This window comes from Rattus norvegicus, chromosome 1, assembly GCF_036323735.1.
Source record: "Rattus norvegicus strain BN/NHsdMcwi chromosome 1, GRCr8, whole genome shotgun sequence".
NCBI lineage: Eukaryota > Metazoa > Chordata > Mammalia > Rodentia > Muridae > Rattus > Rattus norvegicus.
The window spans coordinates 63,197,225-63,224,876 of NC_086019.1; the positions used below are offsets into that span (position 1 = coordinate 63,197,225).

At 43.7% G+C, this 27,652-nt stretch overlaps 1 long non-coding RNA gene across 1 annotated transcript; it reads left to right on the top strand.

Annotated features, from left to right (window-relative positions):
* Nucleotides 1–569: 569 nt before the first annotated feature.
* Nucleotides 570–26,438, top strand: LOC102546709 (uncharacterized). Its single transcript, XR_010062952.1, has 3 exons — nucleotides 570–3,914; nucleotides 5,810–5,932; nucleotides 16,187–26,438. It is a non-coding gene; the product is annotated as an uncharacterized LOC102546709 (long non-coding RNA).
* The last annotated feature ends 1,214 nt before the right edge of the window (nucleotides 26,439–27,652 follow it).

Genomic DNA, 27,652 nt, shown 5'->3' on the forward strand with positions numbered 1-27,652 from the left:
TGGGTATGTTGTACCACCATATACATCTGTGTATATAGGTGCGTGTGGAGGCTTGCCCTGATGTTGACAGAAATTATCCTCTAATTACTCTCCCTTGCTCAATGAAAGAGAGTCTCTCAATGGCTAAGCTGGCTGCCTGTTCTTCCTAGCATTTATGTAATCTTCAGTTGATCACTGAGCCATCAGTACTGCACATATTTATTTTTGAAAGTCACAGTCAAGAGTTTATTTTGCCCCTTTTCTGCATGGAATTCTTTATTGGTTTATTACTCTTTTGATATATTTTAAGTTGTACTCATACCTTTTTGGCAAGGTTGGTTATAGGGTTATGCCACAAATCCTGCCCTTTTCTTTGAACTGACATGTAGTTGATGAGCAAAGATTGGATTTTAAAGTTCTGCTCAGACCGTAGAGTAGGTATAGTTTGTTTCAGCCACAATACATAAAATAACTGAAATAATGTGCAAAAATGAACAGCTCCCACTGAAACATTAAAATTTAGATGAAAATTTAGTTAGACTAGTTAGTTGTATTTTTATGCATAATCTTTTGTGTTCTCTTGTCCAGCCAAGATGCACACTTATCTGGCAGTTCTGGAGATCATGAAAACCTGATGTTTAAAGAGCGTCCACACAACTTCTCAAAAAGTCATGATATGTCTGACAAAGTGGAAGCTTCTCGTAAAGTAACAGAGCTTGAGAATGAACTGAACACTAAGTGAGAAGAGAGAGGTCACCTGTACTCAAGCAGGTCTCACCTTGGCAGTCGATTTGTGGGGTGGGCCTGAAGAGGAAGGAACAAATGTCCTTCTAAGTGATGTTTAATTTCTTTTTCTGAAATGGTTGCAATTGAGAGATGTTCCACATCCAAGAAATTTTGTCTTACTTTACCAAGAAAAATCCTGCCTAGTTCTTAGAGATCTGACAAAGGTGAAGTTACCCGTTCTTGTTAGCATTGGCACTCTTGGACCCAGAAGGCAGAATGAAGGGCTTTAAAGATGACAGGGTGTTTCCTCTACCCTACCTTTTCCATTGTCATTCCAAGGGCAGTAGGCCTAGACATTATCTTTTTGTTCTTTCTAAAACCTCCATTTTCCTACCAGACAGTGATCGCCGAAAATTTCAGAGCACTACTGTGTCTCTGGAATGCTGATTCTCCCAGAATTTCTTTTATTGTTGAGAATATTTTCCATATCCTGTGTTTTTTGTCATTCTAGATGAATTTGAGAATTGCTCTTGTCTGCAGGAGACAGGCCTCTCAGCCTAGGGCATTCCTGTGTCATTGGGGACCCTGTATGCAGGAGACAGGTCTCTTAGGGCAGGTGAAATGTTGCCTGTACGTTCTTTAATTTGCATGAGTTGGCTGCAAGGAGTTGTTAATGTAAGGCGCACAACACATCATTCATCTAAAATGTGAGCCTCCTGATCCAATGTAAATGTTTGAGATTGAATATCTAATTCATAATTTAATTTCCAAAATTCTAGAGAAAGGTTTCAGATTTGATGCTAGGGATTTTATTTTTATCAATTCAAATCACCAGAATACTAATCATTAGTGGAAAGCAAAGGTGACAGTTCTATTAGAGTTAACTAATACTTCAGTGGTTCCAAAGGCTGTAGAGCTCTCACAGCATTACACAGCATTCTTGCAAGCAGGAGCAAAGACGTCCGAGATAAATGGGAGCTCATGGGTGGCTGTCAAACACAGCTATCTCAGAAGTTGTAAATTTAGTAAAGAGATTTATAAACTCTGTCAGGAAAGGAAGAAGCGTGTTGCTGTGCCCCCTGTGACTTAAGTGCTATAAGAACACTTGTGTCAGTTGAGTCTGCATCTCTTTCTCAGCGTAACAGATTTATTTAATTTTAATTCCTGAATTTTGCATCCTCACTCCTCAGTTGAGCTATGGGAGAAAGGCCTGTTTGCTTATTTTGTGTGAAAGGTGACTTTATGATTTCAACACATTTTCTTTTTCAGAATCTCTAATATGGTTTCAGAAGAACTTTCTGTTCCATAGAAATCTGTGCATCAGGGAAATAATCACAATTTTAAATAAAACGGAAGCATTTGAAACCCAAAAATTCTTTTTAATAAGAGCTGTACGATCAATTGTTGAAATACAACCATTAGTATTTTTTACGTTTATCAAGTTTCCTATTTGAAAGCATGTCTTTGTTTTTTCCTCTGTAAGAGAATAGAATGTCCCAGAGAGCTGATGAAGGATTTGCACACTTGTCTTGCCCAGGAAGTGCATTCTCCTTGTGTCTGCAGCACATAGGGAGCCTTTGATAGCATAAAAAGAAGCCTTTGATACCTCCCAAAGAAGAGCAGGTACCTGCTGTCCCTAGTGCATGGGAAGACAGATGCACTCAAGAACCTGCAAGCATCTGAAAACACTGCATGTGTGTTTGTGAGACCTGTAGAGAAGTAGACTTGGCCATCCCTGGACAGTGAGGTCAGATGTGAATAAGTGTTGCAAGAGCACATTGAATAGCATACACTACTGTTGGGAAATGTTTTCCTAAGGCCTGGACTCCCCAAACTACACACTGATAAGCCCATTGCCTTAAAGGTCTTCTGGTCATTCACGTTTCAAATGTAAGTGGCCGCTCAGTACTGATGGAAGGAAGGTATGTTTTATTATCATGGCACAGGATACACTGATCCGTTCCAGCAGGCTGAAGGGTCAGTGGGATGTTGTGTCCCCTCACCCTCATGACTACTGTGCTTTAGCACGGGGAGCAGGACAGTGTCCAAATCTCAGGGTTTGGGTGAAATGTAATGATGGAGTTGGGAAGTTGCTGGTCAAAGGATGTAAAGTTCAGATGAACAGGGAATGACTTTGAGTACTGTTACCTGTAGCCTATGACACTCAGCAGTGTCCTATAAATAATGCAAAGGAACTTTAAGAAAGGGGAAGCATGTTTGAGGGTTTAAAAAGCTTGTGGGGAACTTTTTTGGAAGAACAGAACTTATATGTTGGAATTAGTGTTTGTATTTCTATATTTTAATTTATTTTTTTTAATCTGTAGAGACATCCCTTAGAAACTAGATTTGGTGCTGACCCAGGACCATGTCTTCTTGTGCTCCCTGTCCTGTGTGGGATTTGTGGCTCAGGCCTACTGTGGCCCCTGGTCTCTGTACCACTTCATTTTCTGCCAAATCCTACATGAGTCTTCCTTTGCCCATTCCCAGGTAATAAAGTGATTTCAGAAACAGTTATACTCATGAATTTATTATACAATTAAGCAGAATAGGGTGGTTGATTGACTTGGCAGAAGAAATTTTCATCTCCTAAAGTGTCAGGTGATTGTGTTTGTATAAGAATTTTTTTCAACCTGTTCACTCACAGCGCTGGGAGGTAAGTGCCAGTCTTGAGATTGCCTAAACGTTTTAAACAGTATGTAGATAGTACTGCCCCTACTCGCCCTGTGATCCCAGGCAGTCACATACAGAACAGGATGGGGGATCAGGAGACATCAGCAGACCACAGGTGTGGATAAATGTTAAAGTGTGAGAAATGAACACAGAACCTGCGGGGCCTGATTGAAGGACCCTATAAGACATTGTCTGTGTGGTAGACTCTCCTGAGATGGTAGAGTGGAAGGGGAAGGGCCTCCTCCATTACAAGTCTCAGGGGGCAGGATCGCCAGTGGGCTGGGAAAGTGATGCCTCTAGGTGAGATGGGTATTCAATGCCACAGTAAATTGATTTGTATTTTACAAGCACTGTAAATGCGAAGGATATTGAAAGGTAGCCTGGAAAACTTCAGTGTATGGGCATAGAGCTCATGCGCACGCATGAGTGGCCAATGAACAATACCCGGCCCTCCTCTCTCGGACTTAGCCACGCCCTTCATTAGATCCTGAGGGGATTTTTCAGAACAGAGGTTATGGCAGTTTCACCATCCAATTCCAGTGAGTATGAGGGGAGCCCATGGAGTTTGAAACCACTCCTTTCTGCTCTCAGGGATGTGGGGAAAATAAGAGAATTTGGGTTGGCTTAGTAGCACTATTTTGTGAGTCTTAGCTTGAGTTCCCTCGGGATGGAGACCAACTGCTTCTTTTCCGAATCTTAGGGAAGTTGACCCGTTTTCTCCCAACTGTCCTTATGGCTCCTTCCTCCATCTCCCGCTTGGGGCTTCTCTGGACTCTCATTTGCTGCATCAGCACATGAAGGTTCCCTGACTTGGCACCTCCTTATGCTGAACATCAGCAGACTCCATACTGAGCAGGATTTGGGAGTACAGCTGTTAATACCAATAATTATGTAACCGTACTCGTTGCCCTCTTAGAGCACACCGCAGAAAAATAGATTGATAAAAGTGAACAAAAATATAAACATCATGTGTGGTAATGGCTCCCAAGCAGAGAATCTGAACCTTACAGCAGCCCCACCTAAGATTTATGAACAGGAAACCGGGAAGGGGAATGACATTTGAAGTGTAAGTAAAGAAATGTATCTAATAAAAAATTAAAAAACAAAAACAGACAAATAAACAAAGAAGTCTATGTTGTGAACATAATCAGAAAGATGATCTGATCTGCCTCTTTTGTTTGTGTGTGTGTGTGTGTGTTTTACCTTGACTTCCGTAGTCAATGGAGTTCAGATAACTGTAGGAATGCATTTTATGGTTTAGAGGCACTGATAGGATCATTCCTTTACTTATGCTCCCCCTACTAGTTTTCTTACACATATCTCATCAAGATTTAAGCTGTTATGCATCCATAAATCTTAATGCTTACTAAATCATTTTAACTTTCCTATTCTTTTCATCTTCTTAATATTCCTGGTACCTAAATAATACAATCCTGTAAAAGGTGTTTCAAATTTAGCTGGTAGACTGATACGCCTCTTAAAACACATGACTTAGGAAACAAGCTAACCTACATTATGGCTGATTGGTGCATGGGAAAACAGATTAATTCTAAATTAAATATATTAGACTATTTAAAATAGTCCTGCTTTAATATTTGTAATCATATCAAACTTTAAATATAGGATTATAAAGCCTGTGATTTGACTGTACTATACTGCATTCTCCATATAGATTTCTACATAAATTACTGAAAATTTCTTGGCAAAAACTTATTATGTGAGCACCTTTAAAACTAATACCACTGGGGCTTTTCCATTTAATGGGGATATGAACCGTATGTTTAAATACAGGTAAAAGTAGATTTACACTTAGCAGCCAACTAAGTAACCTGGATGTAGTCACTTATATTCAATTGAGTAGTTGCTTGTAGAAGGGAGCACAAACTGCAGATCAGGTATTTCAAGGAGCTCTCTTGGTATAAACTTAGCCCTAGCTAATTTGGCCATAGGGAATTCATGGTCCTTCTGATACTTGATCAGTCCAAGCCAAACTTCCTACACAAAAGGTCAGGATGCAGTTCCTCCTGTCTCTATGTCTTTTTTTTTATTAACTTGAGTATTTCTTATTTACATTTCGATTGTTATTCCCTTTCCCGGTTTCCAAGCCAACATCCCCCCAAGCCCTCCCACTCCCCTTATCTATGGGTGTTCCCCTCCCCATCCTCCACCATTACCACCCTCCCCACAACAATCACATTCACTGGGGGGTTTAGTCTTGGCAGGACCAAGGGCTTCCCTTTCCACTGGTGCTCTTACTAGGCTATTCATTGCTACCTATGAGGTTGGAGCCCAGGGTCAGTCCATGTATAGTCTTTGGGAAGTGGCTTAGTCCCTGGAAGCTCTGGTTGCTTGGCATTGTTGTTCATATGGGGTCTCGAGCCCCTTCGAGCTCTTTTAGTCCTTTCTCTGATCTTATCTGCCTCTTAAAATTCAGTTTTTAGCAGGTGTGCTTCCTGGCCAAAGGAGTCAGATGAGTGCATGAGCAGCCCCTTCGAGGACAAGGCTTGGATTCCCAGGAGCAGACAAGGAACTCTGTGGGCATACTCCAAGGAAACTGGTGAGAACCACAGCCAGCATTTTGGATCTTTGCAAATTTGCCTAAGTGTACATTGAAAGAAGAAACCTCTATTCTGGCAACTAGTGCTACATTCCTTAAGGAGAGCACAGCTCTGCCTGCTTCAAGCTCAAGCTTAGCTATCGGGAAGATTCCCCCTGGGACTGGACCTTGGCACCTAACTCAGGACCACTTTACCTCACCTTGAGAGATAGACTTCCATCCACCCCAAGATAGACAAGACTTCCATCCACCCCACGACAGAGCTGGGGTTAGAGCAGCGACTTTCAGGCTCTGGAGCACACCAAGAATGCACACTCTAGTGTTTGTGGGCTGCAGGCAGAACTGAGCAGAGGTTTCTGTTGGCTTCCGTTTGGAGGACTGGGGTCCAAGAGTTGGCTCCAGTTCTCCTCCGTTTGTAGGTAGCTGGTTCCTCTTGGTGCCCTGTGGTCTCTCTCTGCACCCTTCAAGTGTCTGTGACTTTAGGGTCCCTTTCATAAAGACAGCAATGTCATTACAAGAGAGCCCACCTTTCTGGTTTCCTTGAATGGATCACGTGGAAGGCATTGTCACCTACTAAGTGTCAGGGACTTCATCCTTCACCATATTAATTGGGTTACAACTTGTCCAAGTGAAGGTAGTGAAGAGAGACTCATAGGGTCAGAGCAAACCTGACAGAACTATCTCACCATGCCCCATTCTAATTGGACCAGACTTTGTAAATGTGTCCCAGGTCTTTCTGGCACTGCTGTCCATCATTGTTCTCACAGTATAGCTCTGTCATTTACGGGGGAAAACTGAACAAAAGGCATCTCATCAGAAAGGAAGAACAAGGCAGTAGACTTGTAGATGGAATCCTGTTATAAATGGCAGAGACCCTAAGGAATCTGCTAAAGTTTAGCACTGAACAGTGAGTTATACAAGACCAATGAATGTAAGCTCTGTCAGCAGAAATAAAGCATTTCTATATCCTAGCAGTAAACAAAACAAAATAGGGGAAAATTTTTATGTCGTACACCAACTTTTATAAAAACCAAAAATATTTTGTAAATAATTTGGCCAAACACACACTAAACTTTTAACTATAGCTTCTATTTTTGTTTGAAATCTAGGAAGTAAGTAAATTTCATCAAAATATTGCAGAATAACTCATAATCAACTGAATACATTTAGAAATCAACAGTATATAACTTGTAGGTTTTCATTACTCAGTATATAACTCAGAGGTTTTCAAACTCATATCGTAGGTTCTCTTTACCAATCAGAGTTTAGAAGTGCAGATAATGCTGTCTCCATGTAGTCACACATACTCTGTGAGAAGATTTAGAGAGTTAATTCTCTAACAGGAGGGTCTGCATCCCAATCTGGAGACAGAATTCCCTTCAAGAGGGTCTGAATCTCCTGCAGGTATGAGTAGCCCCCTCAGAGGAAGGACTGAATCTCCTGCAGGAGAGAATGACAAAAATGAGAGGATCCATAGGAGGAGGGACTTAATTTCTTCTCTGATGGGACTGGAGCACCAGCAGGAATTTGACTCTGTAGTCTGCTAGATTATTTTCAGTATGATGTTCTGAGTTCCCTGAATCCACAGCTGGAGCACTGAGCCACCACCAGGAACACTGCACCTGGACCAGTTGTCAAAGGGAATTAAATATGAATTTCACTTCTTTGGCTATTAAAATCCCACCATGCTCTAGCTTCCTTCCAATATCCACCCTTCATTGACCACCATCTCAGCTTCTCAATAAATCCTTCCTCTCCTTGATTTTCCAAGACTACCTACGTCTTATGAGCACCTACACACACACACACACACACACACACACACACACACACACACACACACTCACACACCTGGCTTTGAAGGGATGAGATTTTGATTTTTAAGGCTGAAATGTTTCTATGACTTTCTCTGTAAACCCTGCTACCCTGCTTCCCAGGTACTTTCCACGGCACCTTACTGACCGAAAGATAAAAGAGTCTCGAGTGTCAAGCTTGCATCCCTGGTAGTCCTCAGGTCTGGAGCTGATGGGCTCAGAGCCATGGGGTGTGTGTGGGTAGCCGGCCAGGCCTTGCTGAGGCTGACTTTTCTTGTCTCTGCAGTATGTGAAGGAGTCTTCACAACCTGACTGTTGACTTTCTCCTTGCTGAGACTGTTTCTACCATTTCTTGTTCTCTGTTCATTAATGGTGTTTCAGTGTGGGCAGGTAAATGCTGTTTTGAATCATTTTTTTTTGGATCCTGGCTGCAGGTTAAAGAAAAAAAGGTAGTTGAATTGGAAACAGAAAATGCTGTTCTGTCCCTGAGATTGGCATAGGTAATCTCTGTCCTGTAGACTGATTGACTGATGAGACACATGTGAGTGTTTGCTTTGCATGGGCTACTGCAGTTGCAAAAGATTAAAAGAACGGTAGCTATCCTTTGATGGTTGGTCCCCTCCAGTGTGGTGCACATTTAATGAGTCATCCACTAGTGGAACATATATTAATCCTAAATTTTTCATCCTCATGCTCAGAAGTATTTAAGGAATAATCCATTAATGATACATCCAACAGTTGGGTCTGGACAACTTTGTTGTACTGTTTATGCATGATGAATTCATCCAAATTAATTTTAACCAATCTATAGATATAGTAGTCACCTCCAACACCCAAAGACTTGGTCTAAATACGTGCAAACTCAGGTGATGAGATATGGTTTCTCAGACATCCCCACAGCATGCCACAGTGCAGGGTGCATGCTGAACAGTTCAGGTTCAGACGTTTCCAGTTTGGCTGGGTGTTCAGTGTGCCCTTCACCTTCTCACAGGCTCTTCTGACACTCTTCTTACACAACCTCCACTGACACTCCAGTTGTTTATTTTCCTTGGATTTTTGTTTTGAAGTGTAGTGCTCTTTTTTCAGGGTCCCAGTTCTTGACGGCATTGGATCCCCTGCAGATAAACAGTCTGCCTTGTCTTAAATTGGTACGTGTGTGTGTGTGTGTGTGTGTGTGTGTGTGTGTGTGTGTGTGTGTGTGTGTGTGTGCGCGTGCGTGTGTGTAGTCACATATTTCGTGATCCTACCCATAGCTGACCCACTCAGAACACATTCAGGATTTGGGAACAAGAAATAAAAATAAAGGAGTAAAATGCTGGGTGCAAGGCAGTTGGGAGCAGAGCATCAGGAGGAAGAGTCCAGAGTCCCGGGAGGCAGGGTGTGAAAGTACAGCAGCAGCTTAAAGGGGCTGCCAGTTCTTAGGGTGTGGGGATCAGGTGTGTTAGGAGCACAGGGAGAAGTTGAATGTGATGAGCTTTCAAGTTTAACTACTGTCTGATCTCTGCAGTGCCATCCCTGGAAAAGTGATATAAGTAGTCCCTCGTGCCCTGGTCAAATCACAGACACTTTCACTGTCAGATCCCAGTGTGTTGGGGACCCCTACCCTGGGAAGTCCTCAGGGGTGTAAGGAGCATGCACTGGTTTCCTTTGTGGTGTACTCACCATGAGTGAGGAAATATTTGTCTGCACCTCTTCTGGAAGCAGAGAGAGTAAACATGGGTGACACTCCTGATAGCCTGTCTGTATAAAGTTTTGGCTTCAGTGGTGTTAGCTCTCTGGCTCAAAGATCTAATCTAACAAGTCCTAATATTGCACCGACCAGGGAAATATGAAAGCAATTAACTGAAATACATACTCTGCTATTCTGAATTTGAAACAGGCTTCAACCTGACACTCTTCCTCCTTACCCTCCCCAGACTTCTTACTTTTGTCTACATACATTCCTAGTGGCGTCTCTGAGGACCCAATTCTGACTTGTGACTGGGCCTGGGTCATGCTCATGGGTTGGGGAAGTAACAGATGACTATACTGGGGCCCCTGTATCCATGTAACAAATGAAGTTCCACAGCTCATGATTATAACTCTGGATACAGAACCCATTGCAAGAGAACCTCAGCTGAAATCACGGAACTCACGAGGGACTAAAGACCATTGACTTACAACATGATGTTCATCTTTCTAAACCCCTCAACATTTCACCAAATAACCGGTTATCTAGAGTACACCAGCACACACTGAGAAGTGTAGAGAGAAAGAATTTCATGTCTATGTTCCTCTGCCCATGAGAAAGAAGTTTCAGGACAGTAAACAGGTTTTGAGGGTAAGTTTCTCTTTTATAAACATCATTCTCTCTCTCTCTCTCTCTCTCTTTCTCTCTCTCTCTCTCTCTCTCTCTCATCAGTTTTAAATTATTTATTTTTATTTCACATGCATTTGTGTTTTACCTGCATGTGCATCTGTGTGTGGCTGTCAGATATCTTGGGAATTTTGCTCTGAGGGGGCAATTCCAGTTAAAACAGTCAGAACAAAGAGGAAATGCAACATCAACAGTAGCAATCAGGACCCTCTCCCTAGTACCCTGTGGATGTACCTGCCCTTGGGGCTCCAGTCTTCTTTGTGAATGCATGCCATGCATGCACTGAACTACAGCTTTGATGCTGGTGTCCTATGGCTACAACGGTACCTGCATCTTGCCTTGTCTAAAGAATACCTGCATCCAGCCCTGTCTCCAGGCAAGCATGCTGAGGAAGAAATATTAGCCACATGTAAACAACATGGGATTTGTAAGTACACAAAGAATATGATTTCCTATGAAATCTGCATTATAAAAGGAGGGTAGCGTGAAGGAGAGAGATGCTATAGACTAGGACTCCAGTTACACAGTGGTTTCCATATGGATTTGTCAGACATGACTAGCAAGGGTGTTGGGAACCTGTATAGAGTTGGACAAACACAAATGCTTTTCTGTAATGGGATCCAAAAGGGAAACAGGATCAGATGAAAGCTCCTAATCCAAAGATGACCTCTCTTCAGTGAGAAGGCCAGAGTTATGTGTGGCTTCCATCTCAAGATCTCCGGTGGAATGTGTGAGTCAGGTGTCCTTTTGCCTGCTGTTCTCCAGTGCTTTTAACAAGAAGGCTTCCTCATTCAAATTGGCAAGCTTGAGGGTGGCGAGCTCTGTCCCTGCTGTGGTTGGATTATGGTCATCCAACAAGGGTGTACATGAGTATATGTGCACTGTGTGTATTATGTAGTGCCCACAAAATCCAAAGAGGGTAAGATATTCTAGATCTTGAGTTGCACATGCCTGTGAGCTGACTTGGAAGTGTTGAAAATAAGTGAAGGTCCTCTGCAAAGGCAGCCAGTACTCTGAAATCCTGAGCTTTCTCTCTAGTTCCGGCTCTGTAGGTTTTCTCGTGTCCTGTTGATTACTGTCTGCTTCACTAGCCTGTTCCACAGGAATCAGTCTTATGATTGTGTAGCATCACAACACCAAAAATACTTTAATCTCTGACTGGATGCCCTGACTGATTTTTACACAGGATAAAAGTCGGCTACATTTGTGTTTGATTATTAACAGTGCCTCTGGAACTAAACTCAGATCATCAGCTATTCCTTTCACCTCTGAACCATCTCAAAACTCACACTGTATATTCTGATCTGTCCTCAGTGTACCATGTATTGCTGTAATCACCAGCGTTTTTAAAGCAAGAAAAAGGAGGTTTATAAAATCTTCAGATTTTGAAATTTACATTCACACATAGCTTGTGCTACACATCATTAATCCCACCTTTCAGGAGAGAGAAGGTCTCCTTACTGTCCAAACCACCCTTGTGTACAGGGTGAGTTTTAGGACAGCTTCAGATTGTGGTGACACTCTGTCTCAAATTAAGCACACAACAGCAACAACACAACCACACTCACACAGAAACACATGCATGGAACACACACACACACACACACACACACACACACGCACACACACGCACACACACACATCACTTTCCAGCATTCAGTGGAACTGTATTTTAACCTCACCTACCTCAGTTCTTCCAGTCTGTAGGCTTCTCTTAAAGCCTCAGGAATTGGCAACTGACATCAGGCCAGTTTCTTCTTGCTGGTGGGGAAATTGGGTTGTGTTGCTTTCTTATTCTGTACTCCCTTAGCTGACCTCCCCAGGCCCTGGGAAGATTCCATTCACCTCCTTCAGAGTACTTTAGTGTTTTAAAGTCATACTCAACAAAGTAAGAAACCATTTGGTTTGATTGCAGCATTTAGGATTGTGTTGAGTATGCACCAGCAGAATGTACACTGTTTATGAAGTAGGTCTGTGAGTAAGGGCTAGGTGTAATTTTATCTGCTGAGTGAGTGAGTGTTTGCTCCATATCGTTACCCATTTTGGCTTCTGTCGTATATTTATTCCTATAGACTAAAGGGTTTGAGTTTGTGTTGGCTTCTTCTGTGATTTCAGTATCTAGCACTTCTGGACTTATCCTATAAGTATTACCAGATTAACAGCGCTGTTGATTTTCCATGGAGATGCTTGTTTACATTTTTACTTAATCCACATCTCATGTTCAAGAGAAGGGAGAGCAGCTCACTGGCTTTGCAGCAACACACATTGACCCAGGGTGAAGGTTCTCTCTGTTACTGATTCGAATTCCTGAATCACCATGACATTTTGCATGAGCTATCCTCCACTGTCTCTGGCATTTGAGTACTCCTTTGCCAGTTGTAGACCCTGTTTGGGAAGATTCAGGAGGTGTGCCCTTGCTGGAGAAAGAATGCCAGTGGGGCTGGGCTTTGAGGTTTTAGTGCTCTGCACCACTCCCTGTGCACTCTCTGCTTTGTACTTGTGATTCCAGATGTGAGTCCTCTGCTTCCTGCTCCTTCCACTGTGCCCTGTCGTCATAGAACTTAACCTATGGTAACAGGTGGTCTGTGAAATAGGATCACTAATCGCCTACATGTTTTATAGTTTGCTGTGCTCATGGCATTTCTGTCACAGAAATACAAAGGTAACTAATGCAGAAGGGGATGTAATAGAGCTGTGTGATACCTGACCATGACAGTTTGTGTTTGTTACTTGTTTTGGAAAATATGCAAGAATTCAGAACTTTGAACTAGAAGTGGCCCAGTGCTCTAAGAAGAGTTTAATGGGGTATACTGGCAGGAGCTTGGGAGTCAGGAGTGCCAAGACCTATCCAGAATGTGGAAGCCCAGGACAAGGGGATTCAGAAGGCAATAATATTTGTAACTGGTCTGGGATAATTAGTATGATGCTTTTACAAAAATGTGGCTTCCTTCCGCCCACATCATAAAAACCTACCTGAGGCTAAATTAAAAAGTAATAAACAAATTTCTTCAATGAAAATTTGAAGAGAGCCCAGTATGGCCTCTGTTATACTGAGGTTATAGGACTTCAATGAAAAAGAGCAAATGGGGCAAATAGAAATGCAAAATGTATAGTTTACAGAGAAAAAGACACTGGGAAGTTTAATATTATAGCCAATGCCTAGGACAGAAGAGAGCCTGCAATTACTTAGGAGATTAGAACCTTAATAAGAGGCCATGTCTCCTCAGGTGATGACATGACTCAATTAACCTCGTAATCTGTGGTAGAAAGTGACTTACTTAGTGTTTTCCTGCTATTAACAGACACCATGACCAATGCAAATCTTATAAGAAGAACACTGCTTTGGGTTTGGCTTACAAGTTCAGCAGTTTGGTTCATTATCATCAAGGTGGGAACATGCAGCATCTAGGCAGACATGGTACAGGAGGAGCTGGGTGTTCTACATCATCATCTGAAGGCCGCTACTAGAAAACTGATTTTCATGCAGCTAGGACAAGAAACATAAGGGTCACATCAACAGTGACACACTTCCTCAATCAAGGCTACACCTATCCAATGAGGGCTCATCTGCAAATAGTCCCACTCCCTGGGCTGAGCATATTCAAATCAACACAGGAATATTAGGCATTTTCAGTTCCTGAAATCACCTGTGATCAGAAGCTGCTGCTACTGTGGGTCATAGGGCCCAGGGCTTTCCAGAAATCAGGCATCTTCTCATGTACTCTCATCAGTCACTGGGAGTAAGGAAGCTCAGCAAAAGACTGCTGTGTGGGCTGAGACAGCTGAGAAAGTGTGCTTGGGAAGGTGTGTCAATCTTCATCTCCACATGGAGATAGCATGGGGGTTACCTGACCTTACCTGACCAGTTTCCATGTTTGGTACCCCTGGACCATATTCATTGTCAGGTAGGAAAGTGTTATTTGGCACCCAATGTCATGCTGTGCTTATCATGTACCCAAAGTTGATAGAACTTAAGAATGTGGGCTTGAAAGGTATCCAGTTTCTAATCTGGGAAGGAGACCAGCAGGCCTGAGAGGAACAGGCCTCATGTGCAGAGGGATGTACCATCTGTACATGGTTGGGAGAAGCTCAGAGAAGGTTAGTCAAACCTGTCTATCCAGTAGAGGTTAGTTAACTGTGAAACTATCACTAACAGTAAAGGTAACTTTGAACTCTGAGGAAGAGAAGGTTTGTTGCCATTGTTTGTGGACCATGCTTCAGAGGTGATGAGACACAGAGAAACTGTGTCTTGGGTTCATGCCACGAAGCTTGCTAGCTGAGCACTTCACATCTTAAGTTGTGTATGTTGTCAGGGCCCTTACACAAAGGTGATCTAGTGACAGTTTCTTGCTTTATTTGTAGCAATCACATGAATTTAAATTTCCTACTTGTTCTTGTTCTTAAAAACTCACTGATTAGTTTTAGCTGAGATTCCTGGGACACTTTTCTCTCACATGCTGTAAGTTTGAAAGTTTTGGTGATTAACATAAATAACTATTCATAGGTCAACACAGGGCCCACACTGACCTCACCTTGCTATCTGGAACTGTTATTCCTGAGCCAAGGGTCTCAAGGGTCTCTGCCTCAGAAAGAAATGTGGAAAAGTGATCTCATAATCTATTCACATTCCTTGTGTCATCCAGAATATCTGCTAGAATGAGAGGATCCTTCCCTTCTCAGGACAATGTAGAAAATGATTCCCCAGGAGGAAAGAAAGGGCCACTACCCGCCTCTGTGGCGCAGTCCCTGGTGTTCACTGTAATGTCACCCAACAGTCCCACCTTGAATCTCCTGTTCCACTTAAGCATGGATACTCCCTTTTATTCTGGGAGATAAACAGGAATCTCCAGCTAGGAACAGTGGTCCAAACATGAGGTTAAGTGAAGGCAGTTAGAATGGGGTATATACATTAAGGGTTTCTGATTGAATGATTCTGAACTTAATGTACTTCCTACTAGAGTCATCTGTAAGTGATATGTAAGCTTTGTATTAAAGTGTACCTTTAGGTCCAAGATTTCATGGTAGGTCAATGCCCTACACTCTCTTAAAGATAATTTAAGAACTGCATAAAGAAGAGAAAATACTGATTAGAAAATGTTCCTAGGTGTACAGGACTGGTTTACATGTGCAAGTCTCTGTGCTCAACTCCAAGAGCACACAATATGCATTAGAAAGTAGATGATAAGAACTCTCTTTCTCTCTCTCTCTCTCTCTCTCTCTCTCTCTCTCTCTACCTCACTTTCGATCTATCACTCTCTCATGGGTGTGTGTGTGTGTCTGTGTGTGTGTGTGTGCATGTGTTTGTGAAGCTGTGTCTGTGTGTCTGTCTGTCTGTCTCTCTCTCTCTTTCTCTCTCTCTCTCTGTCTCTGTGTGTGTGTGTGTGTGTGTGTTTGTGTTTGTGTGTGTGTGTGTGTGTGTGTGAAGGTGAGCTGAGGGTCTGCATGCTGAGTTGGAAAAATGATCCCATGTTGATTGACTCCCACCTTGACAAGTATCTTGTTGTTGGGATGACCAGCATGTGACTATTGGGACAAGATAGAAGTATTTACAAAGCCAACAGTTTTGACCGATTTATGCAAATTAGGGCAGATTTGAGAGTACACTTAAGAGTTTTAAACTTTGTTTGAAAAAACTAAACAGTGTTCTTGGAAGAGTTTCTTTGGAGTAGACCGCCAAAGGCCAAATTTTATCTGATTGTTGGTGAGCACCTGTGGGTTTTTGTGTTCCTTATGTAGTATCCCTTAGGTTTGGGTCAGACAATGTAAACCTTATCATTTCCACTGTTTTTAACATCTCAAATGATGTCCAACGTTCTAGGTGCCAATCCACAAATGCCCACTCCTACATCTTCTCCCTCCTCCCTCCATTTTGCCACTATGATTCTGCTCCTAAACTCACCCAACTTTTTGAAACCCACCACTCCAGCCTCCTCCTACGTTCGAGCATCACATCTCCACAGGACCAAGGGCCTTCCATCCCATTGGTTTCAAATAATGCCATCCTCTGATATATATTGGTTGGTGGTCTATTTTCTGGAAGCTCTGGGTCATCAGCCAGCATATATTGTTCTTCCTCTATTGCAGGACCTCCTCTGTCACAGGACATCCACTGTTTAAGCACCATCACTACCTCAGGAAGTCCACTGTCTGTGTGTCAACTCCACTGTTACAGGACCACAAGTGTCTCAGCACTTCAACTATCACAGCACCTCTACTGTTCAGGAGCTCAAGAGTCTCAGCATCTCAAGTGTCACAGGACCTCCTTTGTCCAAGAACTGGACTGTCCAAGCAACACTACTATTGCAGGACTTCCACTGTAGGAGCACTACAACTGTCTCAGGACACCCACTGTCCTATAACCTCCACTATCCCAGGAATTCCACTGTCGTAGCACCACCCGTAGCAACTAAAGTGTTTCAGGACATCAACTGAAGCAAGATCTCCCATGATTCTGCAACTTCACTGCCACAGGATCTCTACAGTGACAGGAATACCCCTGTATCAGCAATTCCAATTTTGCAGGACCTCCACTGTAGCAGAACCTTCAATTGTGCAGCAGCTCCCCTGTAAGTAGATTGACCGCCACGATCTCAGTGCCTCCACTTTCAAAGGACCTTCACTGTCACAGAACCGGCGCTATTTCAGTGCCTCCACTGTCACAGGACCTACCTCTTCACAGGATCTGCACTGTTGCAGCAACTGTAATTTCAATTTTTCAAAGTCATTGCTGGTTATTAGATTTGAGGCTGAATGAAATGTGATGCTACTTTTGACAGCATAAGAATTTGTTCTATAGCTCTTGTGATAAATGCCGTGTGTGCTAGGACCAGTAACCTATGGAAGACTTCATGAGCTCATACCACTCTCCACCTCACTTTGTGGAAGCTGGTGTTTTTAGAGTGTGATAAACTTCAGGTGAATGGATTCATTCAGCTGCACCACGCTCTATAGTGTGCTACACAGCAATCATATTGAGTCCTTGCTGGGAAGAGAAGAAATCCAGAAGAGGGAGAAGGCTTGGGTTGGGGGAAGAATCATAAAATACTTAGAGGATATAAGAAGGTAAGAATTATGGGGAACTGGAAAACAGAGCCAGAGGAAGAATGAGCACAGAGCAAACTGGGAAGGACAAAGTACAAAGGCACGTGGGTTTTGCCATCTGCGTGTTCTCTGGACAATCTCCCTTGGCCTCATTTCTGGGAGAAAACTCTTCCTCCACCCCCTTGTAATGTTTCATTCTTGAAGGAAAGCAGCAACACAACTTCATCAGTGAATTTCCCCATTGTAATTGGTTCATCCTTTAATGCCTCTGGGAAATCCCGAGCTGGGGAATGTCCTGCTCTCTGCTGAGAGACAGCCGGAAAGTAGGTTGTCCTCTGTTTTCTCGTTGCTACAGCTCTTCTAAGTGTGGATGATTGTTGAGTGAAGACACAGGACACTTCTGGTGTGTATGTATGCTTTGTTCACTGTGGGTGTTGTCGGGAGTGTCCTGAAAAGAAGAAGGGCATGCCCAATGACTCTTTGCTTCCTCTTTGACTAGCCTTATGATCATAGAGATACACTAGGCCATTGGAAGATGAGGAGAACAATGTGTCTATGTTGTGTTCACTTCTATTCCTATTTAGTCCTAGAGGGAAATCAGGAAGGGTAGAGAATGGGACCGTAACTGGACAAAGCTGCTGAGCCTGTGTTGTGAAGCAATTCCTGTGTATAACTTGCTGTTACATTAAGCAATAGGATGCCATGTTCTGGTTATACCTTTTTGATGCAATGAATCTATAATATTTTACCTAAAACCTCAATATATTACGTTTCTTCCTCTTTTGGAGTATCTGGTATGGGAGGGATCACTTCTTCATAAGGATTTGTGAACCTCTTCCAGTTTTCATTGACCAGGGGTACATCATCACCTCTGAGACTGTCAGCCCATAGTTTGGATTGACTTTTATTAAGAGGCTAAGCTGCCTCTTCTGACACCCCACAGTGAGCAGGGTACACACCTGCTACAACCTGTCTTCTGAACTGTTGTATGACAACAGAGTCAAATACAACAGTGAAATATAAGCCTACTCCCAAGATCCATACGTTGTTGTTGTTTATTTTTTTACACCATCATAAAGTTGTCCTAGGAAGAGATCAGGTGCACCAATAGGGTAAGCACCATGCTGCCAGTTCAGCATTTGCCCAGGTTTGTCTTGAGTTGAAGACCAAAGTCGATGCTTTTGACTTTTCCGTTCTTCTCTAACAGAATATAATCTGGTTTCAGGTCACTGTGAACTTATACAGTGCCCATAGCCATAGATAAAGACTGCTAACATTTGCCTAAATATTTCCTTGGCTCCTTCCTCCTCTCGGTGGAAAGATTTTCAGATGTATTTGTAAAGCTCTAAAATTTCAACCAGTTTCACGATAAGTTATTAGAATTGTCTCAGACTCAATTGGAGAAGCAAGATGATGTTGGGTTGGATGAAAAACTTCATTATATTTGCCATGGTCATGTTTGGCTGGCACCATTGCTTCTTCTTTGCATGCACTTTGATAACCCCTGTAGCAGAACTTCCACTGTCCCGGCACCTGAACTATCCCAAGACCTCCACAGTCAAAGGACCAATATTGTGGTAGGGCGTCTGTGGTCAGGCAACTCCTCTGTCTCAGACCCTCCAAATTGCAAGACCTTTACGGGCACTGGAAGTCACTGTCCATAAACTTCCACTGTTGGAGTACCTCAACTATAACAAGGACCTCTACTATTGTACAACCCCCTTGTCATAGCACGTCTATTGTTACAAAGTAGTCCACTGTCAAAGGACCTCCAGGGTCTCAGCCTCTCCACTGTTACAGGATCTCTACTGTCTTAGGACCACTGCTGTTGGAGGACCTCCTGTCTCTCAGCAACTTCAGTTTGTTGGAGCTCTCCTATCAGAGGACATTTACATTTTCTGTACTTCCAGTGTCACAGCTGTTATAAGAACCTCCGTTCTCACAGGACCTCCAGTGCGTCAGTACCTCCACTGTCCAAGGACTTTTATATAGTAGGACCTCTACTGTCCTACAGAATGTCCACTGTCGCTAGATTTCCACTGTCACAACACCGCAACCATTACAAGAACTGCAATTTTGGCATGACCTCCAGTGTTCCAGCCCCTCCAGTGTCATAGGACCTCCACTATCACAGGACGTCCACTGTCTCACCAAGGCCAATTTAAAGGACCTCTACTATAACAGGGTATCCACTGTAGCTGGACTTACACTGTTGCAGTACCTCAACTGTTGCAGGACCAACAAGGTTGCAGGACATAGACCCTCTCGGCAGCTAGAATTTGCAGGACCTCTACTGGCACAAAAATTCCACAGTTGCTGGAGCTCCACTGTCACTGCAAATGCACTGTCTCATGATATTCACTGTTGCTGGACCAGTAGTGTGGCAGCACATCCATTTTTGCCAAGCCCCTCCACTGACGCAAGACTTCCACTTTTGTAGCACCTTCACTGTCCAAGCAAACCAACTCCTGCAGGATCTCCATTGTCTCAGGGCATTCACTAATGCCAGCTCTCCAATGTTGTAAGATATCCACTTTCACAACAGCTAGAATCTTGCAGGACCTCTACTGGCAAAGACAGTCCACTGCTGCTGGCTCTCTACGGTCAGTGCCAATGCACCGATTCATGACCTCCATTGTCACAGGACCTCCACTTTTGTAGGACCTTCACTGTCCAGGCAAACTGCAGGATCTCCAGTGTCTCAGGACATTTACTGGTGCAGAGCCTCCCTTTATTCCAGACTTCAACTATTCCAAGGTCATCTACACTGTCTTAGGACCTCCAATATTGCAGGACCTCAAATGTCCCAGGACCTCAGGTGACATAGCACCTCCATTGTCCCAACACCCTTACTGTCCCAGAACCTCAATTTTCCCACGACCTATTCAGTTGCATGACCTCCAAAGTTGGAAGAACTGCACGGTATGAGAGCCTCAACTGTTGTAGGACCTCCAATGTTGTAGGAACACAATATTCCTACACTGGACCTACACTGTCCATCACCTTCACTTTCCTAGCACCTCCACTCTCACAGAACCTACACTGTTGCAGGAACTCCATTGTCTGAGCACCTGCATGTCTCAGGACCTCGAATGATCCAGAACCTCTAATGGTGCAGGACCTCCACTGTCACCAGACTTCCACTGTCTCAGGACATCCACTCTATCACCAACTAGACTTTTGCAGAACTTCTACTGGAACAGGATCTCCATTGTGGCTGGTCTTACATTGTCTAAGGCCTCCACTATCACAGACTTTCAGATGAATTTGTAAAGCTGTAGAACTTCAAAGAGCTCCATGAGAAGGTAGACGTGTCTCAGACTCAATTCCTTGGTGAAGCAATATGAATTTGGGGTGGATTAATATCTTCATTATATTTGCCATGGTCTGGTCTGGGTGGCATCCTTGCTGCTTCTTTCCATGCATTTTGATAACCATTGTAGCAGTACTTCCACAGTCCCAGAACCTGCACTACCCTAAGAACTCCCTTGTCACAGGACATCCACTCTGGTAGTACCTCGGCTGTCAGGAAACTCCACAGACTCAGTACCTCCAAACTGCAAGATCTCTACTGGCACAGGAATTCTACTGTCCCTGAACATCCACTGTCACAGCACTTCAACTGTTTCAAGGACCTCTATTGTCGCAAGACCTCCTATATCACGGTTATAAGGACCTGCATTGTCAAATGACCTCCATTGTCTCAGCCCTTCCACTTTCTCAGGACCTCCAAGCTGCAGGAACTCTACTGGCACAGGTTATCCATTGACACTGCTTTTCCACTGTTGCAGTACCTCAACTGTTATAAGGACCTCCGCTGTGGCAGGACCTTCAGTGTCTCATCAACTTCACGGTGAGCAACACCAATGTGCAAGACCTCTACTAGCACAGTATATGCACAGTATCTATACTTAGACTGTTGCAGTACCTTAACTGTTGCAGGACCTCCAATTTAGAACATGCACTCTTTTAGCAGCCAGACTTTTGCAGGACCTCTACTGGCACAATAATTCCTCTGTTGTTGGACCTCTACCGTCAGTTCAATGGCACTGACTCATGACATCCACTGTTGCAGGACCTCCAATGTTGAAGGATGTTCACTGTTGCAGGGCATTCCCTGTCAAAGGACCTCTGTTGATGCAGGATCTCCACTTTCACTGTTCTAGCAAACCAACTATTGCAGAACCTACAGTGTTGGAACAACTGCATTGTATCAGGACATTTACTGTTGCATGACCTGTAGTGTGGAAACACCCCCATTTTTACCACATCTCAGCTGTCCCAGGCCCATCTCCACTGACTGAGGACCTCCAATAATGCAGGACATCCAATATTTCAGGACCTCAAATGTGCCAGGACCTCAACTGATGAAGGATCTCCAATATCGCAGCACCAAAACAGTCACAGGACCTCCATTGTCCCATCACCTTTACTGTCCCAGCACCTCCACTCTCACATGACCTACAATGGTGCATAAACTCCAATGTCCGAGCAACTGCACTGTCTCAGGACCTCGATTGTTCCAGAACCTCCAATAGTGCAGGACCTCCACTGTCACCAGATCTCCACTGTCTTAGAACATCCACTCTATCACCAACTCGACTTGTGTAGAACCTCTCCTGGCACAGCATCTCCATTGTGCCTGGTCTGACATTGTATCAAAACTTCAGCTATCACAGGAATTCCACTGTAGCAGGACCTCCTCTGTCTAAAGACAACCCCTATTGCAGGACCTTTACTGTGCAAGGAACTCCACTGTTGCAGGACATCCATTCTTGCAACACCTGCATTGTCTCAGGACCTCCACTGTACCAATCCCATCTCCAATGTCTCAGGACGCCCACTCTTTCAGGACCTCCACTGTTGCATGATCTTGAATGTAAAAGGACCTTCGCTATCTCAGTGCCTCCACTGTTGCACGAACTACAATGTCTCTCAGTGCCTCCACTGTTGAAGGACCTACAATGTCACGGGTGCTGCACTGTTTTATCAACACCACTATCACTTATTACAAGGCTTTGCTGGTTATTTTGAAGCTTAATGGAGAATGATGTTACTTTTGACAAAATAAGAATTTGTTCCAAATCGCTTGTGATTTATTGCCATATGTGCAAGGATCAGTTGCCCCTAGAAGATTGCATGAATCCATAGGCCTCTAGACCTCACGTTGTGGGAACCGTTTCCTTTTGGTGGTGATACCGTCCTGGTAAAGGCATGGGGTAACAGGACAACTCTGAAGTCTGGAGTACACATCAGTCATATTGAGTCCTTGTTCGGAAGAGGAGAAATCTAGAAGAGGGAGAAGAATTGGCGGAAGAATCATACAGTACTTAAAAAGTTAAGACAGAAACGATTTTGCAGAAATGGATACCAGAGACAGGGCTAAGCAACACAGAGCAAACTGGGTAGAACAAAGCACAAAGGTACCTGTCCTTGCCTGCCTGCCGCTTATTTTTTGGATGCTGTCTCCAGCCCTCATTTCTCAGGAGAGATACTGTCCTGTCCCAGGAGAGTTTTCTTGCTTGATTGAGCACAGGAACACTGCTTCATTTGGATATTCCTAATTTCTTGGACCATCCCTTGAATCCTCTTAGCCAGCCATTGATGGGGACAGACTCGCCCTCTCCTCATGCACAGAGAGATAATAGGTTGTCTTCTGTGTTCTCATTGATGCTTCTGTTCGGCCTGAGGCTGCTTGTTGAATGAAGGAAGAAGACACTCTGGCATGTATGTTTTGTCCAGGTCATCTCTAGTGGCCTGAGAAGAAAGCCAGTCCCAGTGGTTCTTCTGAAAGCTCTATGACTAGAATATGGACAAAGGCATAAATGAGGCCATGGGGTTGACAAGTCCAATGTGTCAATGGTGGGTTGGTTTCCACTCCTCTGCAGTCCAGTCCTAGAGGGACAGCAGCATAATCATTAAGGGTAGGGAATGGAGCCATTACTAGACTCACTGTCTGAGCCTGGGTATGAAGCCAGCCATCAGAATTGCCTGTCCTTCCAGTAAGCAGTTGGATGCCATGATCCGCTTAGACTTTCTTTGATGTAAAGAATCTTTGTCTTGTGTTTTGAATGGAACATGTTGCACTACATCCAAAATTCCAGGGTGTGGCCTGAGAGGTATCATTTCTTCATAGGGATTTGGGAAACGCTCCCAATCTTCTTTGAAACAGGGGTGCATTATCATGTCTGTGACTGCTATTTCTGGGTTTGACTGTTATTAAATGCTAAGCAGGTCATCTAGCTCTCTTGAAACCCCACAGTGGTCAAGATGTACACCTGCCACAACCTGTCTTTTCAGCTCTTATATTAAAACAGAGGTAACTTTTTCAGCTACCATAAAATGTAAGACTAACATTCATATGTGGTTCTTTGGACCATCATAAGTATAACCCAGGAAGAGTTCAGGGGCATCAAAAGTGTTAGCACCATAGTACAGGTTCAGCATTTGCTCTGGTTTGTCTTGGGTACTAAGGCCAGTGTCGATGATTTTGACTTTATTGTTCTTATCCACCATTTTATTTGTTTTGAAGTCCTGTATTTATTCTGTGCCCCTGACAGTAGATCCAGGCTGCTAATATCTGCATAAGTATTTCCCATGCCTTGTCTTTCACTATGTAGCCATACTTTCAGATACATTAATGAAGACATTGAACCTCACACAGCTCCATGACAAGGAATCTACTTGTTTTCGTCTCAATTATTGAAGATGATGTTGGAGTGGTTAACCACAATTGTCATCATTGCCGTGGTCATTATTGGATGGCATAAGTGCTTCTTCCTCTTAAGGACTTGGAGGCCACTGTAGCAGGACATCCACTGTCTTAGCACCTGCTTTTTCCCCACACCTCCACTGTGCTGACTGTCCAAGCCTATTTTGTGCTGTCTTGCCTGTGAAATTCCTGCCTTTGCAGAAGGAAGTAGGATGCCATGGTCTGCTTATAATTTTGTTCAGTTGAAGTGTCCTTAGTTTCCAGCACTTGGAATCCTATATATTCCATTGCTCTTATACTTACAGGGTCTGGCCTGAGGGGGATCAGTTGCTCATAGGGATTTGGGAACTGCGTCTAGCCTTAGTTGAACTAGGGTTGCATCATGACCACAGTGACTTTTGGCCTATATCTAGGGTTGACTGTCATTAGGAGGCTAAGTAGGTCCTTCTGACACCACACCAGAGGCACCACACACTCCTGCTACAACCTGTCTTCTCAACTCTAGAATGAAGAGAGAGTCAAATGGAAACTTTCTGACTGCCATGAAATATAAACCTCCACCTAAGCGTCAAATTTAGTTCTTTGGAACGTCATAAAATTTGCCAAAGAAGAGTTCAGGAACACAAAAAGTATAAGTACTGCAGTGCTGGTTCATCATTTACCCTGATTGGAATGGGATACTAAGGCCAAAGTTGGTAATTTTGACTTTCCCATTGATGTACAACACAATATTCTTTGGCTTTAGGTGCCTGTGAAATATTGTGTGCCCATAGCAGTAGCTCATCACAGCTATTATTTACACAATATTTTGCTGGCCTTGCCTTGCTCTAGGTAGCCATACTTTTGGGTGTATTTGTAAAGCTGTTGCCCTTCAACCAGCTCCATGAATAGATGTATTGTTTTGGTCTAAATTACTTGAAGAATCGAGATGATGTTGTGGTGATCAACCATCATCATCACTTCCATGGTCATTGCTGGCTGGCATTATTTCTTCTCTAATACAAGGACTTTGTTGGACACTGTCACAGGAACACCAGTGTGGTAGAAACTCTGTTGTCAAATCAACTCCACATTCTCAGGGCCTCCAAATTGCAGGGCCTCTCCTGGCACAGGACATACACTTTCCCTGTACTTCTACTCTCACAGAGTCTCAACTTTTCAGGACCTGAACTATTGTAGGACCTTCACTGTTGCAGAAAATTGATTCTCTCAGCAACTAGTATGTTGCAGGACCTCAGCTCGCAGAGAAATTCCACTGCTGCAGGACCTGCAATGTCAATGTAAATCTAGAGTCTCAAGACCTCCACTGTTGCAGGAGCTCCAGTGTTGTAGGATGTCCAATTTTGCAGGGCCATCACTGTCAAAGGACCTCCTCTGTCACAGCCTAGACCTTCAGACTTAACTGTAAAACTAGTGGCATTCAAGTAGCACCATGACAAGGTATTATCTTGTCTCAGACTCAATTACTTGCGTAGTGAAATGAAGTTAGAGTGGTCAAAAATCATCATCGTTACAAGCACTTTGATGTGCACTGTAGCAGGACATCCACTGTTCCAGTGTGGCTTCTGTCCCAGTACCTCCACTATCACTGGACCTCCAGTGTCATAGGACCTTCTCACTAACAGCGGCTGCATTGTCAGGACCCTCAATTTTCAGGACATCTACTGTCACAGTGTGTGTACTGTTGCTGGACTTTCATTGTCACTGCACCTAAACTGTCACAAGGTCATCCAATGTCACAGAGCAGTGTCTCAGCACCTCTACTCTCCCAGGACCCCACAGTCACAGGACCTCCAATAACTCAGGAAATCCAAGTTCCATTACCTCAACTGGCATAGCATGTCCACCCACTGATGTTGGACTTTCACTGTGGTAGCACCTCAACTATCACATGAAGCCCACTATTGAACGACCTCCACTTTTCAGGACATCTATTTCCTCTGAAACTAGAATTGGCAGGACCTCCTCTGTCACAGTACGTCTACTGTCGAAGCACTTCCACTATCACAGGACCTCTAGTGCTGCAAGGCTTTCACTATTATAGCATTTCTATTGTCGCCACACCTCTACTGGCTCTCCTACACCTGTACTGTCCCATCACCTCCTAGGTCAAAGATCCTGACTCGTGCATCAATTGAAGTTTTTCAAGACCTCCACTGTAGCAGCATATCCACTGTCCCAGCTGCTACTCCACTGTCAAAGGACCTGAAATGTCTTAGGAACTCCACTGTTACAGGACCTCAACTGATGAAGCACCTCAACTGTCACAGTACCTCCACTCTTGCAGTACCTCCAAAAACTCAGCCACTCCACTGTCACAAGTCTTCCAATTTGAAGGAACTCGACTGTTGCAGCACCTCCACAGTTGTCGAAGCACCATTGATATGGCACTTCCCCTGTCCTGGGACCTCCATAGCTTCTACTCTATATTCTGAGGACCTCAACTGTTGAAGCACATCCACTGTCCCAGGACCTCCATTGACAATGGACCTCATTGTGTCAGGAACACCACTTTTGCTTGGTCTGTCCCTATAACCTCTGGGCTGGCACTAGCTGAGGACAGACTTTCTCCCTACTGAGGCATGCCAGGAGAGTAGATTGGCTTCTGTGTTCTTATTGCCATTGTTCTTCTCAGTGAGGCTGATTATTTAGTGTATTCAGGCGACACTGGAGGCATGGATGCATGTTTCTCCAGTGTGGGTGTCATCTGGAGTGGCCTGAAGAGAGAAGGGCAGCACCAGGGGCTCTTATGTCTAATCATGGACCAGTTTATGGCCGCAGGGAAACAGAAAGCCATTGGAGGATGATGAGACCATTGTGCTTAGGGTGGGGTAGCTTCCACACTCCCTTGAGCCCAAAGGGAATGAATCATTATCATCAAGGGTAGGGAATAACTGAACTCAATGTGTGAGCCTCTGTTGTTCAGCCTTGCACCTGGAGAACTTGCCAGGACAGTAAGCAACATGATCCCATGGGTTGATTATACATTGTAATATCTTAGGCTCTGGACTCAATATGTTCCATGTCGTCCACAATTACAGGGTCTTGTGTGATGGAGCTCAGTCCTCATAGGGATTTGAGAAAGCCTTCCGGTCTTCCTTTAACCAGCGGTACATCATCACATCAGTGGCTGTCATCATATATTTCATGTTGAGTATCATTAAGAGGCTAAGCAGGTTATCCATCTCTTCTAACACCCAACAGGTGGCAGAATACAATTGCCACAAGTCTTTTCAAATCTAGTATGAATACAGAGTAAAGATCTTAACTTTTTAAGTACCATGTAAAACTAAGGTCCAAATGTCATTTTGTGGACTATCATAAAGTTTGCTGGGCAAGAGTTCAGGAGTTCCAAAAGACAAAGCACCACAGTGCCAGTTCAGCATTGCCCTGCTTCAACTTGTGTTCTAAGGCGAAAGAAAGTCTACGATTTTAACTTATCCATTTATGTCCAACATAATTTTATATGGTTTGAGTTCCCTGTGTACTACACCATGCTCATGGCATTAGCTCACAGTTGCTCTAATTTGCCTAAATATTTGCCTGACTTTATCCTCCTCTACCTTACCCCCATTTTCTGGTGTTTTCATAAAACTGTTGTCCTTCAATGAGCTCTTACTTGGGGAAATAAGATGCTGTTCAGGTGGTCGACCATCATCATTGTCTCTGCCTTGGTCATGAGTGGCTGGCACCATTGCTTCTTTAGAAGCAGTTTGATGGTCATGGGGCTGCCAGGGAGCTGATGGTGTGGTATTGGGACCTTGGCGTTGCTCCTGTGTCCCATGGTCCTTAAGTCT